Source organism: Ranitomeya imitator, chromosome 3 (assembly GCF_032444005.1).
Source record: "Ranitomeya imitator isolate aRanImi1 chromosome 3, aRanImi1.pri, whole genome shotgun sequence".
Lineage (NCBI taxonomy): Eukaryota > Metazoa > Chordata > Amphibia > Anura > Dendrobatidae > Ranitomeya > Ranitomeya imitator.
Window position 1 is genome coordinate 233,126,410 of NC_091284.1, and position 7,529 is coordinate 233,133,938.

A 7,529-nucleotide genomic window follows, 5' to 3' on the forward strand; every position below is an offset into this window, starting at 1 on the left:
TGTAGTTTCCAAGAACTACTAAACGAGAGCCGGAAGATCGAAGCTCAGGAAAGGCAACCTGGAGAACACCTTGGAGTGGAACACACCATCTCTCTACACCCCATACCCAATTTGTAGGCCTAATGCAGTGTAGTTTCCAACAACTACTAAACGAGAGCATGAAGATCGAAGCATTGGCGAGGAAACCTGGGGAACACCTTGGAGTGGAACACACCATCTCTCTACACCCCATACCCAATTTGTAGGCCTAATGCAGTGTAGTTTCCAAGAACTACTAAACGAGAGCCGGAAGATCGAAGCTCAGGAAAGGCAACCTGGAGAACACCTTGGAGTGGAACACACCATCTCTCTACACCCCATACCCAATTTGTAGGCCTAATGCAGTGTAGTTTCCAAGAACTACTAAACGAGAGCCGGAAGATCGAAGCTCAGGAAAGGCAACCTGGAGAACACCTTGGAGTGGAACACACCATCTCTCTACACCCCATACCCAATTTGTAGGCCTAATGCAGTGTAGTTTCCAACAACTACTAAATGAGAGCATGAAGATCGAAGCATTGGCGAGTAAACCTGGGGAACACCTTGGAGTGGAACACACCATCTCTCTACACCCCATACCCAATTTGTAGGCCTAATGCAGCGTAGTTTCCAACAACTACTAAACGAGAGCCGGAAGATCGAAGCTCAGGAAAGGCAACCTGGAGAACACCTTGGAGTGGAACACACCATCTCTCTACACCCCATACCCAATTTGTAGGCCTAATGCAGTGTAGTTTCCAACAACTACTAAACGAGAGCATGAAGATCGAAGCATTGGCGAGGAAACCTGGGCAACACCTTGGAGTGGAAGACACCATCTCTCTACACCCCATACCCAATTTGTAGGCCTAATGCAGCGTAGTTTCCAACAACTACTAAACGAGAGCCGGAAGATCGAAGCTCAGGAAAGGCAACCTGGAGAACACCTTGGAGTGGAACACACCATCTCTCTACACCCCATACCCAATTTGTAGGCCTAATGCAGTGTAGTTTCCAAGAACTACTAAACGAGAGCCGGAAGATCGAAGCTCAGGAAAGGCAACCTGGAGAACACCTTGGAGTGGAACACACCATCTCTCTACACCCCATACCCAATTTGTAGGCCTAATGCAGTGTAGTTTCCAAGTACTACTAAACGAGAGCCGGAAGATCGAAGCTCAGGAAAGGCAACCTGGAGAACACCTTGGAGTGGAACACACCATCTCTCTACACCCCATACCCAATTTGTAGGCCTAATGCAGTGTAGTTTCCAAGAACTACTAAACGAGAGCCGGAAGATCGAAGCTCAGGAAAGGCAACCTGGAGAACACCTTGGAGTGGAACACACCATCTCTCTACACCCCATACCCAATTTGTAGGCCTAATGCAGTGTAGTTTCCAACAACTACTAAACAAGAGCATGAAGATCGAAGCATTGGCGAGGAAACCTGGGGAACACCTTGGAGTGGAACACACCATCTCTCTACACCCCATACCCAATTTGTAGGCCTAATGCAGCGTAGTTTCCAACAACTACTAAACGAGAGCCGGAAGATCGAAGCTCAGAAAAGGCAACCTGGAGAACACCTTGGAGTGGAACACACCATCTCTCTACACCCCATACCCAATTTGTAGGCCTAATGCAGTGTAGTTTCCAAGAACTACTAAACGAGAGCCGGAAGATCGAAGCTCAGGAAAGGCAACCTGGAGAACACCTTGGAGTGGAACACACCATCTCTCTACACCCCATACCCAATTTGTAGGCCTAATGCAGTGTAGTTTCCAAGAACTACTAAACGAGAGCCGGAAGATCGAAGCTCAGGAAAGGCAACCTGGAGAACACCTTGGAGTGGAACACACCATCTCTCTACACCCCATACCCAATTTGTAGGCCTAATGCAGTGTAGTTTCCAAGAACTACTAAACGAGAGCCGGAAGATCGAAGCTCAGGAAAGGCAACCTGGAGAACACCTTGGAGTGGAACACACCATCTCTCTACACCCCATACCCAATTTGTAGGCCTAATGCAGTGTAGTTTCCAAGAACTACTAAACGAGAGCCGGAAGATCGAAGCTCAGGAAAGGCAACCTGGAGAACACCTTGGAGTGGAAGACACCATCTCTCTACACCCCATACCCAATTTGTAGGCCTAATGCAGCGTAGTTTCCAACAACTACTAAACGAGAGCCGGAAGATCGAAGCTCAGGAAAGGCAACCTGGAGAACACCTTGGAGTGGAACACACCATCTCTCTACACCCCATACCCAATTTGTAGGCCTAATGCAGTGTAGTTTCCAAGAACTACTAAACGAGAGCCGGAAGATCGAAGCTCAGGAAAGGCAACCTGGAGAACACCTTGGAGTGGAACACACCATCTCTCTACACCCCATACCCAATTTGTAGGCCTAATGCAGTGTAGTTTCCAACAACTACTAAACGAGAGCATGAAGATCGAAGCATTGGCGAGGAAACCTGGGGAACACCTTGGAGTGGAACACACCATCTCTCTACACCCCATACCCAATTTGTAGGCCTAATGCAGTGTAGTTTCCAAGAACTACTAAACGAGAGCCGGAAGATCGAAGCTCAGGAAAGGCAACCTGGAGAACACCTTGGAGTGGAACACACCATCTCTCTACACCCCATACCCAATTTGTAGGCCTAATGCAGTGTAGTTTCCAAGAACTACTAAACGAGAGCCGGAAGATCGAAGCTCAGGAAAGGCAACCTGGAGAACACCTTGGAGTGGAACACACCATCTCTCTACACCCCATACCCAATTTGTAGGCCTAATGCAGTGTAGTTTCCAACAACTACTAAATGAGAGCATGAAGATCGAAGCATTGGCGAGTAAACCTGGGGAACACCTTGGAGTGGAAGACACCATCTCTCTACACCCCATACCCAATTTGTAGGCCTAATGCAGCGTAGTTTCCAACAACTACTAAACGAGAGCCGGAAGATCGAAGCTCAGGAAAGGCAACCTGGAGAACACCTTGGAGTGGAACACACCATCTCTCTACACCCCATACCCAATTTGTAGGCCTAATGCAGTGTAGTTTCCAACAACTACTAAACGAGAGCATGAAGATTGAAGCATTGGCGAGGAAACCTGGGCAACACCTTGGAGTGGAAGACACCATCTCTCTACACCCCATACCCAATTTGTAGGCCTAATGCAGCGTAGTTTCCAACAACTACTAAACGAGAGCCGGAAGATCGAAGCTCAGGAAAGGCAACCTGGAGAACACCTTGGAGTGGAACACACCATCTCTCTACACCCCATACCCAATTTGTAGGCCTAATGCAGTGTAGTTTCCAAGAACTACTAAACGAGAGCCGGAAGATCGAAGCTCAGGAAAGGCAACCTGGAGAACACCTTGGAGTGGAACACACCATCTCTCTACACCCCATACCCAATTTGTAGGCCTAATGCAGTGTAGTTTCCAAGTACTACTAAACGAGAGCCGGAAGATCGAAGCTCAGGAAAGGCAACCTGGAGAACACCTTGGAGTGGAACACACCATCTCTCTACACCCCATACCCAATTTGTAGGCCTAATGCAGTGTAGTTTCCAAGAACTACTAAACGAGAACCGGAAGATCGAAGCTCAGGAAAGGCAACCTGGAGAACACCTTGGAGTGGAACACACCATCTCTCTACACCCCATACCCAATTTGTAGGCCTAATGCAGTGTAGTTTCCAACAACTACTAAACGAGAGCATGAAGATCGAAGCATTGGCGAGGAAACCTGGGCAACACCTTGGAGTGGAAGACACCATCTCTCTACACCCCATACCCAATTTGTAGGCCTAATGCAGCGTAGTTTCCAACAACTACTAAACGAGAGCCGGAAGATCGAAGCTCAGGAAAGGCAACCTGGAGAACACCTTGGAGTGGAACACACCATCTCTCTACACCCCATACCCAATTTGTAGGCCTAATGCAGTGTAGTTTCCAAGAACTACTAAACGAGAGCCGGAAGATCGAAGCTCAGGAAAGGCAACCTGGAGAACACCTTGGAGTGGAACACACCATCTCTCTACACCCCATACCCAATTTGTAGGCCTAATGCAGTGTAGTTTCCAAGAACTACTAAACGAGAGCCGGAAGATCGAAGCTCAGGAAAGGCAACCTGGAGAACACCTTGGAGTGGAACACACCATCTCTCTACACCCCATACCCAATTTGTAGGCCTAATGCAGTGTAGTTTCCAAGAACTACTAAACGAGAGCCGGAAGATCGAAGTTCAGGAAAGGCAACCTGGAGAACACCTTGGAGTGGAACACACCATCTCTCTACACCCCATACCCAATTTGTAGGCCTAATGCAGTGTAGTTTCCAACAACTACTAAATGAGAGCATGAAGATCGAAGCATTGGCGAGGAAACCTGGGGAACACCTTGGAGTGGAACACACCATCTCTCTACACCCCATACCCAATTTGTAGGCCTAATGCAGTGTAGTTTCCAAGAACTACTAAACGAGAGCCGGAAGATCGAAGCTCAGGAAAGGCAACCTGGAGAACACCTTGGAGTGGAACACACCATCTCTCTACACCCCATACCCAATTTGTAGGCCTAATGCAGTGTAGTTTCCAAGAACTACTAAACGAGAGCCGGAAGATCGAAGCTCAGGAAAGGCAACCTGGAGAACACCTTGGAGTGGAACACACCATCTCTCTACACCCCATACCCAATTTGTAGGCCTAATGCAGCGTAGTTTCCAACAACTACTAAACGAGAGCCGGAAGATCGAAGCTCAGGAAAGGCAACCTGGAGAACACCTTGGAGTGGAACACACCATCTCTCTACACCCCATACCCAATTTGTAGGCCTAATGCAGTGTAGTTTCCAAGAACTACTAAACGAGAGCCGGAAGATCGAAGCTCAGGAAAGGCAACCTGGAGAACACCTTGGAGTGGAACACACCATCTCTCTACACCCCATACCCAATTTGTAGGCCTAATGCAGTGTAGTTTCCAACAACTACTAAATGAGAGCATGAAGATCGAAGCATTGGCGAGGAAACCTGGGGAACACCTTGGAGTGGAACACACCATCTCTCTACACCCCATACCCAATTTGTAGGCCTAATGCAGCGTAGTTTCCAACAACTACTAAACGAGAGCCGGAAGATCGAAGCTCAGGAAAGGCAACCTGGAGAACATCTTGGAGTGGAACACACCATCTCTCTACACCCCATACCCAATTTGTAGGCCTAATGCAGTGTAGTTTCCAAGAACTACTAAACGAGAGCCGGAAGATCGAAGCTCAGGAAAGGCAACCTGGAGAACACCTTGGAGTGGAACACACCATCTCTCTACACCCCATACCCAATTTGTAGGCCTAATGCAGTGTAGTTTCCAAGAACTACTAAACGAGAGCCGGAAGATCGAAGCTCAGGAAAGGCAACCTGGAGAACACCTTGGAGTGGAACACACCATCTCTCTACACCCCATATCCAATTTGTAGGCCTAATGCAGTGTAGTTTCCAACAACTACTAAACGAGAGCATGAAGATCGAAGCATTGGCGAGGAAACCTGGGGAACACCTTGGAGTGGAACACACCATCTCTCTACACCCCATACCCAATTTGTAGGCCTAATGCAGTGTAGTTTCCAACAACTACTAAACGAGAGCATGAAGATCGAAGCATTGGCGAGGAAACCTGGGGAACACCTTGGAGTGGAACACACCATCTCTTTACACCCCATACCCAATTTGTAGGCCTAATGCAGTGTAGTTTCCAAGAACTACTAAACGAGAGCCGGAAGATCGAAGCTCAGGAAAGGCAACCTGGAGAACACCTTGGAGTGGAACACACCATCTCTCTACACCCCATACCCAATTTGTAGGCCTAATGCAGTGTAGTTTCCAAGAACTACTAAACGAGAGCCGGAAGATCGGAGCTCAGGAAAGGTAACCTGGAGAACACCTTGGAGTGGAACACACCATCTCTCTACACCCCATACCCAATTTGTAGGCCTAATGCAGTGTAGTTTCCAACAACTACTAAACGAGAGCATTAAGATAGAAGCAATGGCGAGGAAACCTGGGGCACACCTTGGGGAGGCAGACACCGTTAGTAGGCCCTACCAACGTTGTACCCCCAATGCAGTTTTAAAATTCCTAGAGGCTGAAAACAAGACTATTGACGCTCAGCTTTTTTCAAAGGAACACAGCTGAATTGAGTGGCGCAGACAGACACAGGTAGTAGGACTTAACCCAAAAATGTGGCTCACTGCAGCTTAAAAAAGTTACAGGGGTACACAAGCAGCAGTGCTCTGGGCAGTGGAGGACAATTTCAATAGTGGACCGCAGACAGACTTTGTACGCCTACTATTAAAAAAAGGATGCTCTATGCAATTAAAAATAGGTTCCAGGGGTCCACGGGCAGCAGTGGTGTGGTCAGTGGACGAGTATTGGAAGGAGGGACCGCAGACAGGCGTAGTAGGCCTAACATAACAAAATTAGCCTGTAGACACTGTAAAATTGGTTCCAGGGGTACACGGGCAGCAGTGGTGTGGTCAGCGGAGGAAAATTGGAATTAGGGACTGCAGACAGACTTTGTAGGCTGTCCCCTGTGGACCATGCATCCAACACATTAACCCAGTGCGCCGTAATGGACACGTAACTTTTTGTGGACATGCCTACTGGTCCATGCGTCTCTTGTCAGGTGCACCTTTCTACTGTTTGATTGCCTGAGTGCTATGACAATGCAGACTTTTTCATGCCGGTGGAGGGCTGGGATGGCTTTTCTCGCAAAAGAAATGTCGACTGGGTAGCTTGAACCGTTGCACAGCGTAGTTCATCTGGGCTTTCTAAATATAAAACAAAGAAAAAAAGGAGGCTACATGCACTTTCAGCTGGGTTCCAGGGGTACTCGGCCAGCATTGGTCTGGTCAGTGGAGAACTATTGGAAGGAGTGACCGCAAACAGGCATCGAAGGCCTAACATAATAACACATTGCTGTTGGCAATTTTAAATTGGTTCCAGGGGAACACGGGCAGCAGTGGCCTGGTCAGTGTAGTAGTAGTAGAAAGAACGGACCGCAGACAGGCATCGAAGGCCTAAAATAAAAAAATTGGGCTGGCTGTAGGCAATTTTAAATTGGTTCCAGGGGTACACGGGCAGCAGTGGTGTGGTCAGTGGAGGCCTAGTGGAAGGAGTGACCGCAGACAGGCATCGAAGGCCTAAAATAATAACACATGGCTGTAGGCAATTTTAAATTGGTTCCAGGGGTACACGGGCAGCAGTGGCCTGGTCAGTGTAGTAGTAGTAGAAAGAACGAACCGCAGACAGGCATCGAAGGCCTAAAATAAAAAAATTGGGCTGGCTGTAGGCAATTTTAAATTGGTTCCAGGGGTACACGGGCAGCAGTGGTGTGGTCAGTGGAGGCAGAGTGGAAGGAGTGACCGCAGACAGGCTTCGAAGGCCTAAAGTAAAAAAATTGGACTGGCTGTAGGCAATTTTAAATTGGTTCCAGGGGTACACGGGCAGCAGTGGT